The following is a 15120-nucleotide window of genomic DNA, read 5'->3' as shown; positions in this document are numbered from 1 at the left end:
TGGCCACCATCAAAATATCTAACACCTGGGTATAGAGCCAGAGAAAGCTTAATTTTACAGTTTAAGATTCAATATTTTCTCTTGAAAGTGTGTCTCATCGACTTGTGACTCCAACAAACGTTTCAGATAAATATGGGTGCAAATCAAAATGGCGTAGGTCCCTGAGTTGCTACACTGCACATTGATGTTCGATGCGAACAGACATATTACATGTGCAGTGCATACGACGAAGGAATGCGAATATCGGTGGAAACTAATAGAAAGGGCAACAGATATTCTGCACTAATGCACTGTGTAATTGCATTTTAACCCCCTTCATTGATTGAATAAATGAATTTCTCCCCTCCCTATTTTAATCTTCTAATCACCAAAACGGCTGTTCGGCCCTGAACATGACGTAATATGCCGCTTAAATCTGGTCGAGTTAAAAATTAGTATAGTACGCATAGCCTAACCCATTCACAAATTGATTGCACTAATTGGTATTCCATTTCATTAATATTCAGTAAGCTAGTGTGTATTGTATTGTAAAAAGCATGTAATAGGCCTGTAGAGTAATCCCCGCTCTCCGTCTCTTTAAGCTCTGTATTTAGTGGCATGTGCTTCTGAAAAGCAGGAAAACGTACGCGCGGTGGGTACATTCCATGGCTTCTGCCTACCTTGACAAGAGCCGGTCTCAGCGTAGGTCTACGCCATGAACCGGGTTTAATGCCTGATATTGGCATTAGCATTTTGACAAAATATATTACTTTATTTACAAAGACCAGCTAAACAGGAGTAACCATCATCTCCCATGGAAAATAATCCTTCTTTACAATCAGATATTTGCTCAATTTGTCTCTAAATTTCCAGCCTTTTATGGAACGACAATGTTCATTGCAAAATTCCAAGAAAAATTAATCGATTTAATGTGTGTTTTGAGGTTCTCACTGCAGTAAATATGTCGATATTGTTGTTCTAGGTTGTGACGTCATGTGGTCTAGTAGGTAAATGCCATCGTTTCGGAGAATAATACTGTCTCCATCTTCAGGTCTGGTATCATCCAATAAGTCCACAACCCAAAAAGCAACATCAACGTAATTGCACATCGTATTTTTTTCATGTTTATTAATATTATTATTATTATTATTATTATCCTGCCATCTATACTTCTGTCTCCGAAGTGGTGTCTTCCTTTCACGTTTCTCAACAGAAATAATATAGACCTGTTTCTCCTATTCCTGATACATTTTCAGCCCTCAAGAAAAAGATGACTGCTGGAGACAATATTCTAACTGATGAAGTAACATTTTTTTTAAGATGATCAATTTACTAATCATAAAACGTAAACTAGAGGTTTATTTAAAACCGTCAAATGCAACAAATAACAATGATAATGTCAGAATTAATTGGAACAATCTCACGTTTTTCGTAACATGTTTCGACTTGCCTCAAAGTAATTTTCAGAAGTGGCATTTGTTCTGACATTCCAATAAAAGTGTTCATTACGATATAACTGCTGTTACATTAGTACTGTTATCTTTGTTAAAGACGATTTGAAGTTATATCGGCAGTTGACCGCTATTAAACTACTAAGAAGCTGGAATTATAAATAAATATATAAAATCAAAGTCACTGACGATCCTCGTGTTTGTGTCATATTTGGATAGCGTAATCGTTGGGTGGTGTTCTTTAATTTTGTTTTGAACAGAGTTTGTTAATCTTCAGATTAAGTAGGCTACATGTCTTTGTATTGGCAAGGTCCTTGTTATATTATAATCAATAGTTGTCTTCAAATGTGAGAAAATGCTTCCCTGATGACTTTGTAGCAAGTTGGAACATGTCGAATAAAATTTAACATTAAATTCTGGCGGTATGAGTACTCTTTGTCGCATTTGACGGAATTTCACACATATATTGAACCGACGTAGTTACGACTTCGAAATGTGGTGCTGGCGAAGAATGCTAGGGATACCACGGACGCAGAGAAAAACAAATGTGTCAATCAGGAATGAGCTGGACATGAATAGATCTCTTTCTTCATAATGCTACCAGAGGACATCGCATATCTTCGGCCACATCACAAGACGACAGGGTGATAATCTAGAAAAAATTATAGTCTAGGGAGTAGTCAACGGAAGAAGGCCACGAGGAAGATCACCCAGGAGATGGGTTGATCAGGCAAAGGAGATCACCCAGTTACCTCTAAGGAATATCATAAGAAACGCAGAAGATCGGGAATGATTGAAACAGCGGATCATTTCCATAGCGAACTGAAGCAACGCATGTGGGGGGCACGATGCTCAGAGACGAGAGAGAGAGAGAGAGATTGAACTGAAAGGTGTCGGGACAAAATCATACTTTAAAGTCGTGACGTCAACGCTGTTTTCAACAGGTTGAAAAAAAGCGTACAATATACGAGGTGCGATCGGAAAGTTTCAAGACTGCACGTATAAAAACTCGTACACTTATCTCAGGTATTAAATTCATCCATCACCCTCGAAGTAGTTCCCCTGGGAGTGAACACAACGATCCCAGCGCCGCTGCCAAGCCTGGAAGCATCCCTGGAAATCTTTCTTTGTCAGCCTGTCAAGCACCATCTGCGATTCTGCCTGAATCTCTTGCCAAAGACTCGCCAAAACGGCTACGGAAACCTATGAAATGCTAAAGCAAGCATTTGGGGAGTCCGCAATGGGTCGTGTACAAACTTTTGTGTGGCATTCACGTTTTAAAAATGGCCGAACCTCTGTCGATAATGACGAGCGTTCTGGACGACCATCTTCGAGCACAACGCCCGAAAATGTTACGAAGATTCGGCAGGCCATTCACGAAGATCGACGTCGTACCATCAACGACTTGTGCGACATTGTTGGGATAGGCTATGGGACCTGTCAGCTGATTCTAAAGGAAGAACTCCACATGCGACGCATCCTGTCTGAGGACCAGAAGCATAATCGACTTCTCGTTTGTCAGGAGCTCAAAGATCTTGCAAGAACCGACCCCAACTTCCTTTCTAAGCTCCGTGTGACTTCTTCCTCTTCCCAAAGATGAAAATTCAGCTAAAGGGAAGGAGATTTGAGACGATAGAAGAGATTCAGGCAGAATCGCAGATGGTGCTTGACAGGCTGACAAAGAAAGATTTCCAGGGATGCTTCCAGGCTTGGCAGCAGCGCTGGGATCGTTGTGTTCACTCCCAGGGGAACTACTTCGAGGGTGATGGATGAATTTAATACCTGAGATAAGTATACGGGTTTTTATACGCGCAGTCTTGAAACTTTCCGATCGCACCTCGTATAATGCTATAGAAGGATGCTCATAAGCGGATTGGGAAGGAGGTCGACGTACGTGCGCAATAGATTTTTACGCTTTACAGATCTCCACAATAGATAGGAGTAAGTGATCATCTCAACATTCCGTCCGATTTTTACAAGGCTGCAGAACCCTTCCACCGAAACCCACGTAACATTTCCCAGGGGCTGATCAGAACGTAACAGCGAAGAGAAGAATCCACTCTTTCCTGAAATCGAACCTCGGCCTTACAGCCGGAAGGCAGTCACTTCCGCCTTTGCCATTCTGGCTATCTGTAAACACATCAGCACTCTTCAAAAATCAGTGTTATTGTTAAAATTCTTTTTTGTCACAGAACAATAGTTTTATAATTATCTGGCATGTTACAAATGATTTTTACTAACTGTGATTGGGACTCGTCTGTCTTTTTGAGCTCCTGTTGTACGTGGTCTGTGTGGTTTTGCTCGTAGCACTTTGTGTACGTTTATATAGCGGATATTCGGAATCTATTACAATAGACACACCTGTGAATCGTATATGCGAGCTTTGTCCTGTTCTCCATTCAAATTTGTACCTTTGTTCTGCTTTTTAAGCTCATTTCACATATGAGTAAAAATCAAAATGTTCTGCAGTTTTTACTCTTTCACGTGGTAAACCATCTGTGTATCACCCATGTTCGTCCATCTGTCCTTTCTGAGGTGGGGTATGTAAAATGTTGATATGCATAAACGAATTTATCTTGTATAGTGCTGTGCCGTTGTAAATCCACCATACTGATCAATTTGGTCCAGTGTTATCGTATACCGGAAGCCCCAATACTTGTATTCCTTAGACACCACATTTGGTTCTTTTTCACTTAATGGTGCTGTTTTAGTCGCGGAGGTTCTTCGTATTTGTCAGAAACTACGCGTGATTCATTGGTTATTTAACAACGCTCTTTCAATGGGAAACGTATTTTATTTTGTATGATTTGAGGTTTTCACAGCGGTGAGTATGAAGATTTCTGTCTTCTGGGTTGTTGCGCTGTGTAGTCTGATCGATGTTAACTAACGTTTCAGAGGTCATACTGCCTCCGTCATCAGGGCGATGAGTATGAAGATTTCTGTCTTCTGGGTTGTTGCGCTGTGTAGTCTGGTCGATGTTTACCGACGTTTCAAAGGTCATACTGCCTCCATCATCAGGGTGGTGAGTATGAAGATTTCTGTCTTCTTGGTTGTTGCGCTGTGTAGACTAGTCGATGTTAACCAACGTTTCGCAGGTCATACGGCCTCCGTCATCAGGGCGATGAGTATGAAGATTTCTGTCTTCTGGGTTGTTGCGCTGTGTAGTATGGTCGATGTTTACCAACGTTTCAGAGCTCATACTGCCTCCATCATCAGGGCGATGAGTATGAAGATTTCTGTCTTCTGGGTTGTTGCGCTGTGTAGTCTGGTCGATGTTTACCGACGTTTCAGAGGTCATACTGCCACCGTCATCAGGGACCTTAGTCTCTGTCTACACCTTACTATCTTTTACTCTTTGGCGGATTCATTTTCCGATAACAGTTTTAATTACACATTTGTCTTGAAGTTCCATAATTATTTATGTCACTTTGAAGATTAATATCTGCCGCGATACCTGTCGAAATAGTTTGTAACTTGTACCCTGAAAAGGTCATATTAATGATCACAGTACTAAAGCTTGCTTTGCTTTCCATTTGGAATTAGTTACGTAAAAATGTGATGAGAGATTCTTATAGACATACATCTCTTTTAAGTTCAAATATTATCCTCGGAAATCAACCTAAATTAACGTGTCATCGGCGGCGTGTTGACGGGAACACCAAGTGCTTCAGTGTGTGGATTGCATTTGACGGTGCAGGAGTATAGTGGCGTATATATCGCACATAATTAGCATCACGTCCCAGGCGACTGAGTGACGTTTATTAGACTTCGACAGAGATGGCTCCACCGGACACATTTAGTTAATGAACACGCCCAGTCACCTGTCTGTCCCTTTGCCTCATATGTAAATGTCCATCAAAAACTTTTGCTTCTAATGGTGCATAAAATTAGCTCCATGCGTTAATACAACTCAGTGTTTTATAACCTTGCTTTTCAGCTGTAAATTATTTGTAAGTTGATAAATACTAGTTCTCTGGTTTTCAGGATTATGTAACAGAGAAAGCACGTATCACTTTTTATGTAAACAGTCCTATACTATGAAGTCTTAACTGGCTGGTATTAAAATCCGGGGTTCATTGCCCATCATTTGGCGTTACTAGTGATGACATTCCTTATAAAATAATGGGAAGAAAATGTTTTCAAGTCTAATCACCAGAATCTGGAAAGAGTCCTAATCCAAAAATAGCTAACTGACTTTCCATTAGCTATTTTTAAATTGAAAATGTGTTCGTGGCTGTGTTAAAATGTCTTGGAATGACAGTAACGTATCGTAATTGTAACACGAAGAAAGATGACCTTAATTTTGGAATACACTTATTTCCTACCATTCAGTGCATAATCTTGTACGCCCTCAGTTCCTATATCAATGCCTAATGTTTAAAATATACAGAAACAAATTCCATTATACACAATATTATTTTATTAAAATAAAGTAAATACTTTTGTGTGTTTTCTATTTTACAATTAAACAACTACAGCAACTAGATTGACAATCTGTCTACACAACTATTTTTATTAGTTTCAATATTTATCAAGAATCCACTATATGTTTCGACCTTAATTGGTCATCTCTTTCATTGTTCGTAACTAATAGATATGACTACTAACTTGTATGCACGTTTCCTGTTGAATTTTAGTGTCCTCACGATGGTGTGTTACACTCGGGATTTCCAAATTCTTGGACTCGTCCATCGTCTGGTATTTAGAAGAACACAATGTTCCTTTTTCCGTACTGCATATTCTTTTGAATACCAGACGATGAACATTTCTGCTATTGACTTCACCATGTGATGGACTTTGTCTTAAGCGTCTTGCCTGTTTTAGTAGAATGGACTACGTAGGTGGATTTACCAGTAGAAAACTATAGTTGAACGTAGACCACTCTACTAAATAAGTAAGCTGCTTAGGACACATTTCATTACGTGGTTAAGTCAGCAACAGAAAATACTTAATTCTTAGTCAGAGCCTGGTAGCTGCCTAATACAAGTCTAAAAAGGTTATGGATGCTCAAAATTATTGGTGAAGTGAATATGAGTACTTTATTGTTTAGTAACTTTACATTAGCCCCACTTAATGGTACCTGCATCTTGTGGTGGTGGGGTTTGAGTACCTCAGTGACCCCAAGAGCTACTGGTAGGGCCTCCAGAGCCAGATTGGTCGAGGGGGAGAGGTCAGACTAAGACAGGTACCCTGGTCCTCCAGGTTGGGGGTTGGTCGCAAGGCTAACAACCTTGCACTGTAAAAAGGAAGATGTTTTGAAACCTCAATCAAAGCCTCGGACAGATGAATGGAAGGGAAGAATAGAGGAGGCCATGGACCGAATACGGACCGGAGAGCCATAGAAGAAGAACTTTACATTAGAGCCTGCGTACAACGGAATATCAAGTGCCTTAAACGTTCTTTCCGTTTAATACATGCAATCTACCAATTCCGGATACAAATATTGAGCTGTGGGTCTACATACACCATATATTTATGTATTTACAAACCAAATTACAAAGTCAGAAATTTATGCTATATATGCACACTACATTATTACTGGTAATTCATATTCTCGGATTTCCTTTTTTCGCATTTCCGTTCGCGTCTTTATTTATTTCTTCTTCATTTTATTCTTTATCTTGTCCACTGCCTAGTTTATTTTTATCGCTGACATGAATGTTCATTCTTAAATACAGCAAGGAACGAATTTATAAAGTAGAAAATAAGTCAATAAGGCAATATATATTCAAGAAGAGTATTTGCAATTGAATTGCTCCCCCTTCCAAATTTTAGTGTTTATATTCGGTGAAGAAGATTTTACATTTGTCTTCACTCTACATTTTCGGGATCAGAAGATATTTTCGATAAGAGAGTGTAGCCTTATAATACACGTTTCATTTTATAGACATTACTATAGGTCTATTATGTTTCTGTTATTGCTATATGTAGTTCACGAAACAATTTTAAAACAAAAAATCTTGTTGTTTTTTTGGCCGGGAAGTGTGATTTATTCCTTGTTGCTGTCTTGCTTGAAAAGTTTTAAAGTTGTCAGCTGGTCAATAAATTCCCAACTTCCAATTTTATTTTGTTCTTAGCGAACTGAATCGAGCCTTCGCCTTCACCTTCACACCGTAGCTCTCTAACGTTCGCGTAATTATTATACTCCCATTCGTCCACGTTACCTGATAACTTGAAATTTTCTAACAGAACGTTGTGCGAATATCTCGCCGTACCTTTGCGTGCTACATGTTCTATCTTCTCCATGATTCTTGATTTGAAGTTCCTTGAAATATTATATGCAAAATATAAATTATTATAAAGTACGTTATGTAATTTTATTTATCTCCGCGTGCAAGAAATTTTTGGAACATTTAACATAATACTACAAGCCATTAAACAAAAAACTGAATAAAGTAGGATTCAGTGAGACTACTTCAGTTCAGGCTTCAGTTTTAACCGAAATTTGCTTTACGTTGTTTGTATATAAAAAATTCCCCCGATGTGTTGGCGGAAGAATGGCATGGTTCCAATTGAAGCGAAAATGGAGCCACGATTTAAGCAAGAATTTGAGATTTATACGTTTTCGTGCTGTGTTCCAAAAGTCTGTTAAAGTGGAGTCACGTCCTTTTTGCACTGCAGCCTTCATTTGCTGTACATATGTAGCTAAAGTGGAGCGCTTCACATCGTTCATTTGTCTTCAAGTCTTTTTTTATAACACGCTTACATGAAGCAATTACCATATCGCAAATGTTCTCGTCTATCTCTTTTTGAAATGTGTTCATCATTTTCTTTCGTTTCCTCTCACCTCTTCTCCACCAATTTGGACCCGAGGCCATGGCTTGGTTTGAAGTTACTCTAACTGCTAACTGGGGTGAATCCTAGACTCGCTTCATGGAGTACGAAACTTATAAAAATATCAAAGTGCTGGCCATCCGGCCTTGCCATTGCGTTGAAGGCTCGAGGGTGATTCTGCTTTTCAGCGTGTGTTGATTGGAAAGAGGTCGAGGCTCATTGTGCGATAAAAAATCTATTGCCCATCCATCTGCACTGTAGAAAAGTCGTTCTTGAAAACTAATAACTTTTCCTTCGCTCTAATGGTGCTCTGATGATGATAAAATGGAGTAATCTGATAAATTCTGTAACACGTCTTTTTCACCCAAGTGTCGTCATGTGAGTTGATGGCTTCTATTTTGAACTTACGTTTCGTCTGGAAGTAAAGTGGCGACCGAAAGACCTTGGTTACTGTACCCAGAAACATCACTAGTAACGCCCTACTACTTACTTCGAAACACAAGACATCTTCGGAAGTCTTCAAGAGGTTTGTCATCAGTGCAGATTAATTATAGTTAAACAGTGAGTGGATAAGTAAACTTAATCTGGATTGCATAGGCCTGCATTTTCTTTGCGATTTTAAACCCCTCTCTGATCTTGATGTTTATTTATTGTAGGTGCAAATCAGCATTTGTTAAAGGTAATAAAGGTAAACGCTGCACTGCAGTAGTGATATAAATTATTAGTCTCTGTATTTTGCAAAATATTCGCCACATATAAATGTTACAAATAAAAGGCGTATATTTCAAAGTGGTCTCTGTTTGTTTTTACCGTGCCCCGTTCTTTAAAAAACGTCAAATTCTTTAAAAGACAGGGAATTTCTTGACTATCTGAGCGTAAAATTTGCTTCTTAAGAAGGACTCTTCTCCATAGACTTAATTGGGTAATTAATTAGTAGTTAGCCCGTTTTGAGATAATTGATAAAGTTGGATCTGAGATTCATATACTTTATGAGTTAACGAATTCTGTCTACAACTTTTAATTTAGGTCTCCAATAACAAATTTAATCGATATCTGTTGAGAAGTTTTCTATATAAAACATGCAGATGGCCAGATAGACACGAGCTCATTCATGTTATGTACTGTGTGCAGAAACGCTTTAGACTGAAAGAGAAATATTTACACGCGGAAGTGAATATGACCGACTGATGAATGACACAGAGTTTTCCCTCTCGCACAATGTCCCTTTATGTTGGAGACAGCGAAAACCTCTGAAACGTCGATAAACTACCACACTACACGGCGCAACAACCCGGAGACAGTCATCTTCAGACTCACCGCTGTGAAAATTTCAAATCATACTTAGATGAAACATAGCTTTCATTCGAGGGTCAAATTTCTTTATTTTAAAGTTTTAATTAAGTCAAGTCACCCGGTGATTAGTTTGTGTATCCATAGGAGTAACTACCTTCGCCATTATCGGTTACCAGCCAGCAGCTGGGTAGTCTAGTGATGGGGCTGCCACTTGTTCCTCTAGACTTGTACCAGTTGATTTCGGAGTTCTCCTGTCCAAAATTCGAGGGTCTTTCCTCTTGCAAAGTGGCAAGGTTTCGCAATGCCTGGTTGCCTTGCCTTGTTTAGCCTGTGGTTTGACACAGCTACTGGGGTCTGCCACCAGGAGACACGGTGTGAAACCTCTCTCCTCTGCCCACCACAATTAAAAAGGTTCCACAGCCCAAGATCGAGAGGTACGATCCCTGATGGGCTCCCCGTACTAGGAGTGTCGAATTTCTATTGTAGAAGAAAATACAATAGAATTTGGTACCATTGATGGGGCACTGAAGAGACATTACATTGGAAGTATGAATAAGGCTGTCAATTTAAAATTTATAATGTGGTGAACGTTGGGCCCTTAGATCGGGAAATAAACAGAAAAAGTGAGATTTTACATGGATCGAAAAGGGAAATTTTGAGAGACAGACAGCGAATTGAGCACGTAAGGAAATTTATTAGAGTCTAACAGAATGGCCGATGACGTTAAGGATTTTCAAAAAGACCTCTCAATCACATACCCCGAGGAAAACAGGATTTAGTAAGCCCATGAATGAGACGGTTTAAACAATTCCTGTAATCTCGGATTAATTACGATCATCCTAAACCTTGTAAGACAGAAGAATGAAAAAATTGAGAGGGGTTGAAGATGCTGTAGAAGTAATTCTGGCTTTAATCTATTATTGAATATAAATTTGTTGTTCATACTGATTTAACATACCATAAGACATAAAAGTAACATTATTAATAATAAATTTGTCTGGGCTGGTCTCAATTCTGGCGTACTAAAGGTGAAAAATACGTATTGAATTGCTCTGTACTGCGTAGAGAGACTTACATTCATATCTGATTGAGGACAAATGCTGGTTGGACGTCTAGGGAGGGGGAGGGGGGATTTCAGATGACAATTTTTATTTTTGTCAAAACGAAAAAATCGACACTTGAGGTCACTGAATCTTCTATGTAACTGTCACTTTGTTACGTCTTACACGCGTAGAGGGTCTATTCACGGAACCCCATACGCATTCTTAAACTTGTTACTTGGAGATGGTGAGTGATTAGTTTCAAGCTCCAGTCGTTTTACTCCAGCTGAAGGAACTTGCGACACGTATCGGATAGGATGCCTCATGCACTTCACATTTGGTCTACTCGTGGTAAAGATTAAGATTACCTTGCAGGCTCTAATTATTCTTCAGGACTTCTCCATCGTGTAAGATTTCTTACCACTTAAATCCACGACGTTTTGGCAATTGGTCCTCGTCATTGCCAGGAACTGAACCTTCATTGTCCACCCACCTCTTAGCCCACATTTATGATTTTTATTAAACTGATCTGCCTCATGCCGAAATGTGAGCCATGCCTGTTTTTGCGTTTCTAGCAGGTAGTATGAATATATAGGCTGAGATTGATGTGGTTATCTGAAGTCGTCAGTTGGTCTCACTGTCCGCCCTTGTCAAAGTTTCCAGTGTCAGAACTCCATCTAATCCCTTGTGCAATGAACACATTTGTCCTCTCTTTATCACGTCTTCCTCCGTGCTGCTATTGTCTCTGGGCAGAATGTTGCCTTCTCTTCAGCGAGTAATGAAGGTTTCACTTCTGAAGCCACAGAATTCTGCGATAATAAGCCTTCATAAAGCGGATGAAAGTTCTCAATATGGTGACATTTGGATGGGGGTCTTCATCACGCGTGGAACAGTTAGGGCGAGGTTTCCCTGGTGACAAGGATATTGCAGAGACGGGCGTGTCAATGGACCGACTGGAAGAGGGAGGATAAAAATGAGATGGCAGAATATAAAATTAAGGGAGCGAAAAATGAATGGCAGAGAAGTGCACGTGGTAGCTACAATGGAAGCTAGGCCCAGTTGCCTGCCTAATCACTGCAGCACATTGAGGTCTCTTTATGAAAATGTAATGCGTTACTTGAAAGTCTTATGTCAATCGAAAATTTATTGAATTAAAATGAAATTCCAATTAGTTTAGTCAGTAAGTTGGGTAATATATGAGACAACGAAGAAACTGGTAATAAAATATAGGTCACTTGGTTATGAATATGGCTGTCTTCTGGGTTGTAGCGCTGTGTAATCTGGTATAAGTTTAACGACGTTTCAGAGGTCGTTGTTGCCTCGATCATCGCCCTGACGACGCTACAACCCAGAAATTTTACTCACCTAGTTTTGTTAGGTATTGAAATGTAACATGCCACTGTGGTTCGGCATGTAAATGTGATGTGAGAGAAAAATCGTGCCAAAATTTTGTGGGGATGTAATTTATTTTAAGATTTTAACTTGTAAGTACTAGAAGGGGTCGCAGTGGCCGCGTGGTCTGAGGCGCGGGCCTTGTACCGCTTGGTCGCTGGGACCGTGGGTTCGAATCCCACTCAAGCCATGGACGTTTGTCCGCGTTTTTCTGTGTTGTGCTGTCCTGTGTATAGGTAGAGGCCTTGCGACGGGCCGATCCCTCGTCCATGGAGTCTATAGATCGAGCCAACGAAAAAGTTGGAACCCGCAGTGCTCAGGCACTTGAAGAACGGGTCGTTCCCAGTATCCCAGTACAAGAAGGGGTATATGAGGTTAACAGTAAGACGGATCTTAAGGAACGATATTATAAGGGAATAAGGTGATGGAGATCAAGGGCGGTCCTCTGTGCTTTGCGTTAGCTTTGATTAACCTTCGTGTTTTAATGCCAGTTAGATTACCTAAGATGTGTTGAGATTTCGAATAACTGGTTCTCTGAAACACGGCGAGGAGCCTGTTGCTTCCATAATAGCGGAGAATTCCTTAACTCTCTCATGAGCTATCAGATTTTCAGGGCATTGTTTTTGTCAATTCGAGTTGAACTTTGTACGCATGGATTTTTATGTTTAATAATTACAGACATATATAGGACCCCCTGGCGAACGCCTCTTATGAAAATTAAAAGTATTAATTTGTATTTATATTCGACCGATTTCAGTAATCGCAAGGCATTGTTTGGTAATCTTTTCAACCGAGACCCACCGTAATTTGTCGAAGACATGTGAAGACACATTACGGAATGTCGCTTCACAAAAAGGGGGTAAGACACTGTACATGATGAGAAAAATATATCTACATATAAATAGGTTCATTTAACCTATAAGAATGGAGGCGTATGAAAACAAAATATTAATCGTAGTGGATGAAACTATCGACTATGATAAGATAAGAATTATCTTTTTACAATTATGCCTTGTGAATAATCGCGGTACACCTGTGTGTTACGTACCACTGGCCTTTGTCGTGGGTGTTGGATGCTTAAATATTGCCATCGCTTTTCGCGACAGGCTGATCACCCATTTAAGGTTTCCTACAAAATGTCTGAACTGATACAAAATTTCGGGAGTAATTGTACGTTATAACAGGCCACAAGGTCTAATGATAATTTTATTTTAAGGAGACAGTAGAGTTGGATTCTTGTTTTAGATTAGGCAGTTCAGGGTGTCATAAAACGGTTTTGGGGAGAAATGAGGCGAGAAGTGCTCGCGGGGGAGTCTGAGTTTGCGTTGAACTGGTCCTGTCTAGTCTGTTGTCGCTTCGGATTAGACTAGGGCTAAGGATGTAATGAAAGGGTCACACATTGTACAACTGATGGAAGAGCACGTGGAATGAGAAAGGAAAAGGAAGTTAAAGGAAAGCCAAGTGGAAACGGACAGAATTATAACGAGCCGGTCGTAATGGAGATATTCACACGACCGTCCATTCCGATTACACACGCCGTTCTTTTGTTCAGCGTAAAGAAAGTCGTCACAAGGCTTCAAAAATAGGGACCGTTGTCGAATATAATTCCAACTACGCATGGCACTGCCTGCAGTTTTAAAAAAAAAATCAGAAAAAAGTAATTACGTTTAACACCAACGATCTGTTCTCTGCACGAACTATATATGAAATTAGCGCAGCATAGCTGTCATGTTCAAGCGTCTGAAAGTTTGAACGCAGAACAATATTCAAAAGATTTTTATTAAATCTGTTGCATGTCGGTCCAGTATAATGCCTGAACTTGAATTTCATAATTTTTATTAAAACTGGGTCATTGTACAATAATTGGGATGTAATTGATGTACCTGTAACGAAAACATCTGTAACTTTTATTTTTTATTTCAATTTTTTTAGGTAAGATGCTTAATTAATGGATTATATATGCAGACTATACCTGCTTAGTCATCGAATTTTGTCTGTGGTAGATAAAAATTACCAATGTGTGTATAATTTTGTAATGACATAATAATATTACAGTCGACCTTAACGAATTTGAATATAAGAATGTGAATTGAATTTCTTTTAATCCTTGTGTCGGCCACTTGTGGACACGATAATGAACCTTCGTGTACCATAGAAAGTTAGTTCATTTATCACTTGAGCGACTATCATCTTGTCAAGTAAGAGTTTACTTCATGGAGTAATAAAATTAACCATACGCCTTTGTTACATCATGTTTCCTCGGTCAGTATATTCAACACATGAGGTGACTATGTTGGAAAAAAGTATTACGTACATTAAACGAGTCGTGAATCAGGAAGCCATGTAATATTGATTTAAATAAAAATTTTAGTAAAACGGCTGGAGTATTAACTTTTCTATGTTGTGTCGTATCCTAGGGCTCAGTTATCTTTAAAGAGTCCACCTCTTTATTGAAAATTAATTAATGCTTATTATATTCATAAAATTAAAAAGTTTCATTTAAATTATAAATTAATTGAAATTGGTAAAATATAATAACAAAGGCAATTTAAGTAAATAGGATTCTGTAGCAGTAATTAAATCTGCATATGCATGTAATTTGGATTTCATACCTGAAAACAAGGCTCGGCTTCGAGTTTGATATTAAAATAATTCTTGAGACTATTGTTTTATTAATTACTTTAATTTGGATTGTACAAGCTTAAAAAAATAAATATTTAAAACTTTTTATTTGCATTCTTAATTGCTTTTTTGTGACGTTATTCTTACGTTATTGGAGCGTAGGTACTCTTAATTCCGTCAAAAAGATCATTTTCATATGCTCCTGATCTCGTCAAATGTGTAGAGTTTCGCGACATTTCCCTAAGGATTTATTGGCAGAGTTCGTATTGTGATCCTGCAGGTTGATGATAGGACCTGAGCATCTCCTACCTTTAGACCAACCGCCTTACTAACGTCTGATAAAGCTACTGTGTTCTTTCCAACTGAAAATAATATGACTACCGACAAATCCTCTGTTCTTGAATGATTGAAATCGAAAGTTCTATGTATATAATTGGCTTGGCTTATGCTGTGCTTAATTGCCTTATTTTTATCACGAAAATTGCTTTAACCTAAGAAACCTGCAAATTTTATTACTAACAAGCTAGCTTAAAAAAATGGAAGAGACTTTTTCGTACTAACAAATGGAA

The 15120-nt window shown here is 38.9% G+C and overlaps 1 protein-coding gene across 15 annotated transcripts in view; it reads left to right on the top strand.

Moving 5' to 3' along the window:
* LOC110831748 (CUGBP Elav-like family member 1) overlaps nucleotides 1-15120 on the top strand; it is a 1322428-nt gene that overhangs the window by 335596 nt on the left and 971712 nt on the right. The gene's annotated exons all lie outside the window — the stretch shown is intronic.

Source organism: Zootermopsis nevadensis, unplaced genomic scaffold (genome assembly GCF_977971745.1).
Source record: "Zootermopsis nevadensis isolate Lab colony 2312 unplaced genomic scaffold, Znev_1.0 Znev_ptg000020l, whole genome shotgun sequence".
Lineage (NCBI taxonomy): Eukaryota > Metazoa > Arthropoda > Insecta > Blattodea > Termopsidae > Zootermopsis > Zootermopsis nevadensis.
The sequence above is the reverse complement of the archived record's forward strand: the minus strand, read 5'-3'. Positions and strand labels throughout refer to the sequence as shown.